This window comes from Procambarus clarkii, chromosome 15 (genome assembly GCF_040958095.1).
Source record: "Procambarus clarkii isolate CNS0578487 chromosome 15, FALCON_Pclarkii_2.0, whole genome shotgun sequence".
NCBI classification, from domain to species: Eukaryota; Metazoa; Arthropoda; class Malacostraca; order Decapoda; family Cambaridae; genus Procambarus; species Procambarus clarkii.
In genome coordinates, this window is record NC_091164.1 from 20,594,443 (window position 1) to 20,604,957 (window position 10,515).

A 10,515-nucleotide genomic window follows, 5' to 3' on the forward strand; every position below is an offset into this window, starting at 1 on the left:
ATCCCATTTATGTTCGAGTACATTACCCTGAAACTTATTCTCTTCTGCCCTTCCTCTGGAGGGGGGGGGGGAGACCTGTGGGTTCTGGGGATGTGGGGGCTGGGAGGATCTGGTAAGGGGAGAATGGTGGAGGAGAAAGGGATTGGGGGAGGGGAGGGGAGAGGGGGAGGGAATGGGGGGGGTGAGAGGGGAAGGTTGGTGGGTGTGGGAGACGGGGAGGCTTGGAAGGGCATGGGTGGAGGAAAGTCCTGGAGGGATGGGGGAGAAGGGGGGCCAGAAGAGGGGGGGGGCTTGGAGGGCGTGGGGAGAGAGAGAGAGAGAGAGAGAGAGAGAGAGAGAGAGAGAGAGAGAGAGAGAGAGGGGGGGGGGGAGGTGTGTGTGTGTGTGAGTATTGGGGAGGAGGGGGGTGTAGAGGGAGGGGATGGTGAAGGTGTGTGGGGTGGAATAGAGTGGGAGGGTGTGGGCTCTATGATTGGGAAGCTGTGTGTGTACTGTTGGTGCTATGGTGAGAGGGGGTGGGGGTGAGAGAAGGGAGGAGGGATGGTGTCCGTTGTTGGGGTTAGTGTTTTTTCACACTTGGGTGCCACAAATTATTCCCCACGTGAGCCGTATATTGTCCCTCGAGGTTCGTTTCCATTTGTTAACTTAAATCCAAGACTAAATATTATATTGCAATAACACTGTACACCATACGATTGACTGACTTATTGAGAGGCCTTACCGTACCACCAATTCAAAACATAACACAGCACAAACAGGTGTTAGAAGTACTGTTGACAGTCTTGTTTACTGATCGTAGGCCTGCTGGTGTCCACGCAGCTGCCAGGCGAAGACCACTCCAACTTGTCGCTATATATCACTCCAACTTCTTTCTCCCCTTTGCACCGGTATAGCTCTAATGCTACACGTTTACAATCACTTCTTCACTATTCTACGCACTATTTGTTATGATCTTCACTATCACATCTAACTGTGTACACTCTGACCAAGCAGTGGCAGCCACGTGCTTGTCCTGGCACTGATGTAGTATCCCTGATCATCACTAATTTGCACTATCGAACACAATCCAAGAAATTGCTATTTGCTAATCGGTGTGTTTCACTTTGTATTAACATTAAGCAACGAATTACCCGTGTATCCCTCAGATGTCCCAAAATATGAAGCCTGAACTGACGAGCGTGGTGCAACGTGTCCACCCTCCCAAGACCCTTAACAGTGTGACACACACTCACATATGTGTGTGTGTGTACTCACCTAATTGTACTCACCTAATTGTGCTTGCGGGGGTTGCGCTCTGGCTCTTTGTTCCTGCCTCTCAACTGTCAATCAACTGGTGCACAGATTTCTAAACCTACTGGGTTCTATCATATCTACATTTGAAACTGTGAATGGAGTCTGCCACCACTACATCACTACCAAATGCATTCCATCTGTTAACTACTCTGACACTGAAAAAGTTCTTTCTAACGTCCCTGTGACTCATTTGGGTACTCAGTTTCCCCCCTGTGGGCCCTTGTTCATGTATCACCCGTGTTAAACAGTTTATCTGTATCTACGCTGTCAATTACGTCAATTAAAATTATCTACGCTGTAGGTAGTAATCATGTCTCCCCATATTTTTCTGTATTCTATTGTCGTGAGGTGTATTTCACGCAGGCTTTCCTCGTAACTCATGCCTCTTAGTTTTGGGAATAGCTTAGTAGCATACCTCTGAATATCTTCCAGTTTCGTCGTGTGTTTGATATAGTACGGGTTTAATGCTGGGCCGCATACTCCATGATTGGTCTTACATATGTGGTATACAAGGTTCAGAATGATTCCTTAAACAGATTCCTGAAGAGAGTTCTGATGTTAGCCAGGCCTGCATTCGCCGCCGATGTTATTCATTTTATGTGGGATTCAGGAGATAAGTTTTGTGTGATATCAATTCCTAGATCTATCTCTCTTTTCGTTCCATGAAGGACTTTATCTCCCATCCGGTATCCTGTGTATGGCTTCCTGTTTCCACTGCCTAATTTCATTAACTTACATTTACTCGGATTGAACTTTAGTAGCCATTTCTTCAGTTTGTCTAGGTCATCTTGTAGCCTCATACTATCTTCATCCGTGTTAATTCTCCTCATATTGTTTGTTGATGATACAAAAATTGAGACGAACGATTCTAAACCCTCTGGGAGATCATTTACATATATCAAAAACAGTAAAGGTCCAAGGACTGAATCCTGCGGGACTCCACTTGTGACGACTCGGCAGTCTGAGGTCTCACCCGTCACAGTGACTCGCTCTCTTCTGTTACCTATGTACTCCCTCATCCAATTGAGCACCTTCCCTTTCACTCCTGCCTACATTTCCAGCTTTTACACTAGTCTCTTGTGTGGTACTGTGTCAAAGACAAATATGCAGTCTGCCCACCCTTCTCTTTCTTGCCTGATTTTTGTTGTCTGGTTATAGAATTCAATTAATGCTGTAAGACATGACTTGCCATTCCTGAACCCATTTGATGTTGTGTCACAAAGTTCCTTCGCTCCTGATGTTCCACTAACTTTTTCGCACAATCTTCTCCATCAACTTGCATGGTATGCAAGTTAGGGACACTGACCTGTAGTTCATTACCTTCTATCTATCCCTTTTCTTGTATATCGTGACTACATTTGCCGTTTTGCAATTTTTTTTGCAGTTTACCTGTTACCAGTGATTTGTTATACACTATATCTTGAGACCTTGAGATAATTTCAGGGCTTAGCATCCCCGCGGCTAGGTCCTCGACCAGGCATCGTTTTTTTTACACAACCTCCAGGACGCAGCCCGTAGCAGCTGTCTAACTCCCAGGTACCTTTTACTGCTTGGTAACAGGGGCATCAGGGTGAAAGAAATATTTTGCCCATTTGTCTCCTCCTCCACTGGGGATCGAACCCGAAACCTCAGGACTACGAATCCGAAGTGCTGTCCACCCAGCTGCCAGGCGCACTTTAATTTTAATTGCCACCATAGTTTTTTTTTCTCCTACCACAGACGTGGCCACACATTTACAATGCTAACTAGCATATATACATTTTCTTCTGTCCTCCATGGACAGCGTGAAAGATTTGTCAAATATACAGTTCAGAGAATTATTGAACAACCACATAAGATGATAGTAGTGCTTTTAAAATGTTAGGCTAAGCTACATACGTAAATACTTAGATACATAGACTTATGAATGCATTAATGTGAATTTATAATGGTGAAATGCAATTCTGATCAGCTTTATACTTTAAACACATACATACACACACACACATACATACATACACACACACATATACATACATACACACACATACATACATACACACACATACATACACACACACGCATATACATACATACATGTATACACATACGGTTCCAAGGGGTTGTCATAGCCAGGGGGTGATAATGGGGGACGAGCTCCCATGACCTATAAAATGCTCCTATACGGCATGCGTCTCAAATAGCCTCTGACAACCAAGTCCAACTCCTGGCCTGCACGGGTGGCTTAGTCTATGTCCGGCGGAACTGCTTTTACCGACAGGAGAAGGGGCGAGGGCGTGCCTCTGGCGCCTTAAAACCAGCTGCTCCGGGTAGATGTGACTCGATAGCCTGGGAAGGCAGTCCATCTAGGGGAAGGAAAACCCTGATTTTAAACCTCCGCTGCCTTGCGGCCATACTCTTGTTTTTGGGAAGGCTTCAGGAGTCAACCTCGAGGAAAAATCCGGAGTTGGAGCCCCTAAGGCAGTTCGTTGTTGACGTCGACCTCGTTCTGGCAGCTCCTGCGACGTTGCTGGAACCATGCGTATTGGCATTTGCCTCTCTATTGGATAATTTCAGCAACGTGGAGAGGGGGGACCTGCTGCATGGGTAACAGCTTCTCCTCCATATCTGCCTACCCAGACTTTGCGCCCTGGAGAGGACACTCCAGCTTCGCCTCACAGCGTCGAACCAACACGGGAAGCGACAGTCTACCGGTTTTAAGTCTTCTGCTCGATTGGCGAAGAGTGTGACGCCAGGGGTTGCTTCCGACGGTGGGAGGGGTCATCGCGCCCCACTGGGCAGCTACCGCCCGCCTCAAGCTGGGCAAACCCCAGCTAATAAGGTGTTGCCTCGCCACGGTCCGTTAACCTCACTGGGTGCGTGGGGTTTAGGGTGAAAACTGACAAGCGGCCCGACAACTTTGCACCAAGCATTACCAAACCAAAGAAGAAAATATCAACTGCCCTAAAGCTGGGCACATGGAACGTCAGGACACTGACACCAGGTTTCTCTGACGACCTGCAAGAAATCAATGACGCCCGAAAAACAGCAATCATCGATAGGGAGCTGAGCAAGCTGCGGATGGATATTGTTGCTCTCCAAGAGACCAGGCTCCCAGGATCAGGATCTGTGAGAGAGAGGACCTTCTCTTTCTTCTGGCAAGGAAAACCTCCAGATGAGACCAGAGAACATGGTGTGGGATTTGCCGTCAGGAATGCACTGTTGGGACACATTATGCCACCGATGGGGGAAACCGAACGAATTCTGTCTCTGCAACTGTACTCCCAAACAGGACCAGTCAATGTAATTAGTGCATATGCACCAACCCTGACTTCTCCAGCAGAGGCAAAGGAAAAATTCTACGATGACCTCAACAGAGTCATAGCGAGAATCCCTGTAAAGGAGCCACTGTTCATCCTCGGCGACTTCAACGCCAGAGTGGGTGCCGAGCACAACATTTGGCCCACTTGCCTGGGTCAATTCGGCATAGGAAGGATGAATGAGAACGGGCAACGTCTGCTAGAACTCTGCTGCCTTCATGGTCTTTGTGTCACCAACACGTTCTTCGGCACAAAGCCTCAACACCGAGTATCTTGGAGACACCCCAGATCCAAGCACTGGCACCAGCTTGACCTGATTCTTACCAGGCGTGCAAGTCTACCCAGCGTCAAGATTACGCGTAGCTACCAGAGTGCTGTCTGTGACACCGACCACTCCCTGGTATGTAGCAGGGTCAAGATGCAACCAAAGAAGATTCATCACTCGAAAAAGGCGGGCAGACCTCGCATCGACACCACCAAGACCCGCAACCAGGACAAGGTGGAAGATTTTGCACACGTGCTCGAGGAAGCTCTCCCTGGCCCAGCTGGGGTCACTGCCTGTAAAAGATGGGAGCACTTCAGAGACGCTGTGTTCAACGCTGCCATTTCCTCCTTTGGCAAGAAGACCAGCAGGTCGGCAGACTGGTTCGAGGCTCACTCGGAAGAGATGACACCTGTAATCGAAGAGAAGAGAAACGCCTTGGCAGCCTACAAAGCCTGCCCAAGTCAGCGCAACTTACAGATCCTTCGGGCCGTCTGCTGCAAAGTGCAGCAGAGCGCCTGGTGATGTGCCAACAACTATTGGCTCCAGCTCTGCTCCCAGATACAAACTGCAGCGGATACAGGCAATGTAAGGGGAATGTATGACGGCATCAAGCAGGCCCTCGGCCCAATCCAGAGGAAGACCGCTCCTCTGAAATCTGCCACAGGCGAGGTGATTCAGGACCAGACACTGCAGCTGAAGCGCTGGGTCGAGCACTACTCTGAGCTATACGCCAGGGACAATGTGGTCACCGAAGATGCCCTGAGCGCCATTGAGTGTCTGCCTGTGTTAATGGAGCTCGACAGCGAACCGATCCTGGAAGAACTCAGCGATGCCTAGACTCCCTTGCTTCTGGTAAAGCTCCTGGCAAAGATGGAATTCCTGCTGAGACCTTGAAGTGCTGCAGAGGTAGCCTGCTCATGGAGTTGCATGAAATTCTCTGCCTCTGCTGGGAAGGAGAGGTGCCACAGGACATGAGGGATGCCAACATCGTCACACTGTATAAGAATAAAGGTGACAGGGATGACTGCAACAACTACCGTGGAATCTCCCTCCTCAGTATTGTCGGAAAGCTGTTTGCTCGAGTCGCATTGAAGAGGCTCCAAGTACTTGCAGAGAGAGTTTATCCAGAATCACAATGTGGATTCAGAGCTGGCAGGTCCACCATCGACATGGTCTTTTCCCTCAGACAACTGCAGGAGAAATGCAGGGAACAGAAGCAGCCACTCTTTGTAGCCTTCATAGATCTGACGAAGGCCTTCGACCTCGTCAGCAGGGATGGCCTGTTCAAGATCCTCCCCAAGATCGGATGCCCACCCAGGCGCCTCAGCATCATCAGATCTTTCCATGAGAACATGAGGGGCACCGTGGTCTTTGATGGCCTAACATCAGACGCCTTTGACATCCGAAGTGGAGTAAAGCAGGGCTGCGTACTGGCTCCAACCCTATTCGGGGTTTTCTTCGCAGTTATGCTGCGGCACGCCTTCGGATCTGTCACGGAAGGCATTTACCTCCGGACCAGGTCGGATGGAAAGCTCTTTAACCTCGCCAGGCTGAGAGCCAAGACAAAGGTTCGGCTGGGGTGTCTGCGCGACTTCCTCTTTGCCGATGACGCAGCAGTCACTGCCCACTCAGCTGAAGACCTCCAACGGCTCATAACCCGCTTCAGCGAGGCCTCTCAGGCTTTCGGACTCACCATCAGTCTGAAGAAAACACAAGTCATGGGACAAGGAGTGGACTCCCCACCTGACATCGGCATCTCTGATTCCAAACTGGAAGTCGTTCACGACTTCGTGTACCTGGGCTCCACAATCTCTGACTCCCTCTCTCTTGATACGGAGCTAAACAAACGCATCGGTAAGGCATCTACTACCATGTCCAAACTGACAAAGAGAGTGTGGGCCAACAATAGGCTAACTGAGTATACTAAGATTCAGGTTTACAGATCCTGTGTCCTGAGCACTCTCCTTTATGGCAGTGAGTCTTGGACACTCCGCGCCCGTCAGGAAAGACAGCTGAATGCCTACCACATGCGCTGCCTTAGACACATCTTGGACATCACCTGGCAGGACAAGGTGACAAACAACAACGTCTTGGGGAGAGCAAGAATCACCAGCATGTACACAATGCTGAAACAGAGACGAATGCGCTGGCTCGGGCACGTTGTGCGAATGGGCGACGGCAGGATCTCCAAGGATCTCCTGTATGGAGAGCTGAGGCAGGGAAAGCGTCCAGTAGGCAAGCCCCAGCTACGGTACAAAGACGTATGCAAAAGGGACCTGAAAGCCATGGACGTCGATCTTGCTATATGGGAGACACTGGCTGCAGACCGTTCAGCCTGGAGGCAGTCTGTTCAACGAGGTCTCTCCAAGTTCGAGGAGTCACTTGCCAAGGAATCGGAGGCAAAGAGACAGAGAAGGAAAGCCGGTAACCAGGAAGACAGACCAGAATCGGACTTCGTTTGTGCTCGGTGTGGGATGGACTGCCACTCTCGGATTGGCCTCATCAGTCACACCAGACGCTGCACCAGGATTGACAACTAGGGCGCAACTCCATAGTCTCCCGAGACTGAAGGATGCCTACTACACATACATATACATATATTTGTCTCTTTTACTCTGTCAGGGTGAGATAGCTGACAAGAGAAACTAGTGTGCAATTAAGAACTTAACCACTGAAGGTGATTAAGATGCTTTTACAAGCTCAGGTTATATAGTTACATTACATGGTTAATCTAGGGTACAAGTCCAATATATCATCAAGTGTTCCAGTACTCATATAGTAGTTACAGAGTTCAGCATACCTCAGCCCAGGAGGGCGAAAGTCAGACAATATGGGACATTCTACAATATAATGTTCAGGTGTGTGCATGTTTTCTCTTTCACAAAGTTGACACATTGTGTACTCGACATTTGGGTTTTGAGAAAGCTGCCAGATACGTCTATATCCCAGGCGTATTCTGGCAACTATGACATCACATTGCCGGGTTCTTGTTCTATTAGTCCCATATGTGAATGTCTCCTCACGATATCTATCATAATATTGAATACTGCATCTATCAGGTCTTTGTGAATTTGTTAGGTCGATGAGATCCTCATTAGATATTTGTTTAAGTATTCTCTTTGTCACTGCTAGTGAAACACCCATATCAATTTCTACTACTGGTTTCCTACAAGCTGTCTTTGCAAGCATATCAACAGTGTCATGCCTTGAGATGCCAACATGTGATGGTATCCATAGGAATTTAATTTCAAATCTGTTTTCTTTAGCAGCTAAAACATTCATTCGAATATCACTGACTATTTTCTGGGTATCACTACTATGTGCATTCAGTGCCAGGAGTGCACTCTGCGAGTCACAGTATATAAGTCCACTGCCTTTGTCTTTTAAAAATTCAGTGGCAAGGTATATGCCTGCAAGTTCGGTTTGAGTTGTACTTGCCCAATCATTGACGCGCTTCATTGCTGTATGTACGAGAGAAGATTGTTCAATTATATTACATGCGCATCAGGTACATCGTCCACCTTCTTCGGCAGGCACAGTGCTTCTGCGCCTTACTTTAGTATCCATGATGATATCCCATCTAGCCTTGTAGTCTTTGTCACATCCAACTCTAGCAAAAGTTGACTTTCATCCCCACTGGTAATCCCAAACTCCTCTCGTGGTGCCTGGTTGACCATTCCTTCCCTTATCTCTGGAACTTCTCCTTGATTTAATGTTAAGACCTCCTGGAATTTCTTATTCACTTCCTCGCACACTTCCTTGTCGTTTGTAGTGAATTTGTCTTCCCCTATCCTCAGTTTTATTACCAGTTCCTTCATTGTTGTTTTTCTCATGATGTGGTTGTGCAGCAATTTAGCTTGGGTCTTTGCCTTGGTTACTATGTCGTTTTCGTATTACCCTTCTGCCTCTCTTCTCACCCTGACGTATTCATTCCTGGCACTCTGGTATCATTTTCTTCTCTCAAGTGTCCTATTATTTCTATAGTTTCAACACGCCCTTTATCGTTGTTGCTTTGCTAGCTTACATCTCTGATTAAACCATGGGGTTTCTCATCTGCATTTATTTTTTTTCCTTTTGGACCGAGATAAACGTGTCTGCTGCCTCCTTACACTTCTCCGTGATTTATTCCATCATGCCTTGGGCCGTCTTTCCCTTGAGCTCTGTTTCCCATGTTTTATCTGTTAGGAATTTTTTATTCTCCACATAGTTTCCCTTTCAGAATGCCAGTCTTTTGTTTTCAGGTCCCTTCCTTGAGTACATTAACCCTTATTCGATCAGATACTCAAACATCATTACACTATGATCGCTCATTTCTACTGGGGCCTCGAAACCGATTTCCTTTATGTCAGAGTCGGTTAGAATGAAGACTAGGTCGAGTCTCGCTGGTTCATAGTCTCCTCTCATTGTTGTGGGTTCCCTGATATGCTGGATTAAAAAAAAAAAAAAATGTTGCCACCTCCAATAGTATAACTCTCCATGTTTCCTCTCCTCCTTGCAGTTCCTTGTTCTCCCAGTCTATCCTTCAGTGATTGAAGTCTCTAATGATGATCAGATGGGATCGAATTCTACAGGCAGTAGATTGTATATTGCCCTCTCAACTGCCATCTTGTTTCTGTCATATTCTTGCCTGGGCCTTCTGTCGTTTGGTGGAAGGTTATATATCTGCGCTACTACTACTCTTGCTCCTCTCATCATTATGGTGTCTGTTATGTAGTCTCTGAACCCCCTCTCCGCCTAGGATAACCATCTCCTTGAAGCTCCATTCTTTTCTCATGAGTAGGGCCACTCCGCCTCCTCCCATACCTTTCCTCTCTTTCCTTATTATAGTGTAGTCCTGCGGGAAACACTGCATTCGTTATGATTCCAGAGTGTTTTGCTTCCGTGAATCCAATTACATCCAGGTTTATTTCTTGAACTCTTTCCCTGAGTTCACTTGCCTTGCTTGTAATCACATCTATGTTCGAGTACATTACTTTGAAGCTGACTCTTTTCTGTCCATCCTCAGTTTCTGTTGATTACTCTTGAGTAGGGAAAGAGGGAGAGGTCCGGGATGTGGAGGGGAAAGTGGGGGACCTGGGTTGTGAGGTGGCTGGGAAGATCTGGTATGGAGAGGGTGTGGGCAAAGGGAGGGCTTAGAGGGGTACGGGAGAAGGGAGGGCTTGGAGGGGTGGTGAAGGGAGGGCTATGTCGGGGTGGGTGAGAAGGGAGGGCTATGTCGGGGTGGGTGAGAAGGGAGGTCTTGACTAGAAGGGAAGTGGGGAAAGGGTTGTCTAGGTGGGCACTTAGTGGGGAGGGGGGCTGGCAGGGGATGGGGCAGGGAGGGCTTCTATTGGGTGGAAGGCGGGTTTGATCCTCCTCCCACTGTTGCTGTTGTACTGCCCCAGTGGGGTAATGTATGTATGTGTGTGTGTGTGTGTATGTGTGTGTGTGTGTGTGTGTGTGTGCGTGTGTGTGTGTGTGTGTGTGTGTGTGTGTGTGTGTGTACACTCACCTAGTTGTGTTTACGGGGGTTGAGCTCTGGCTCTTTAGTCCCGCCTCTCAACCGTCAATCAACAGGTGTACAGATTCCTGAGCCTATTGGGCTCTCATATCTACACTTGAAACTGTGTATGGAGTCAGCCTCCACTACATCACTTCCTAATGCATTTAATTTGTCAA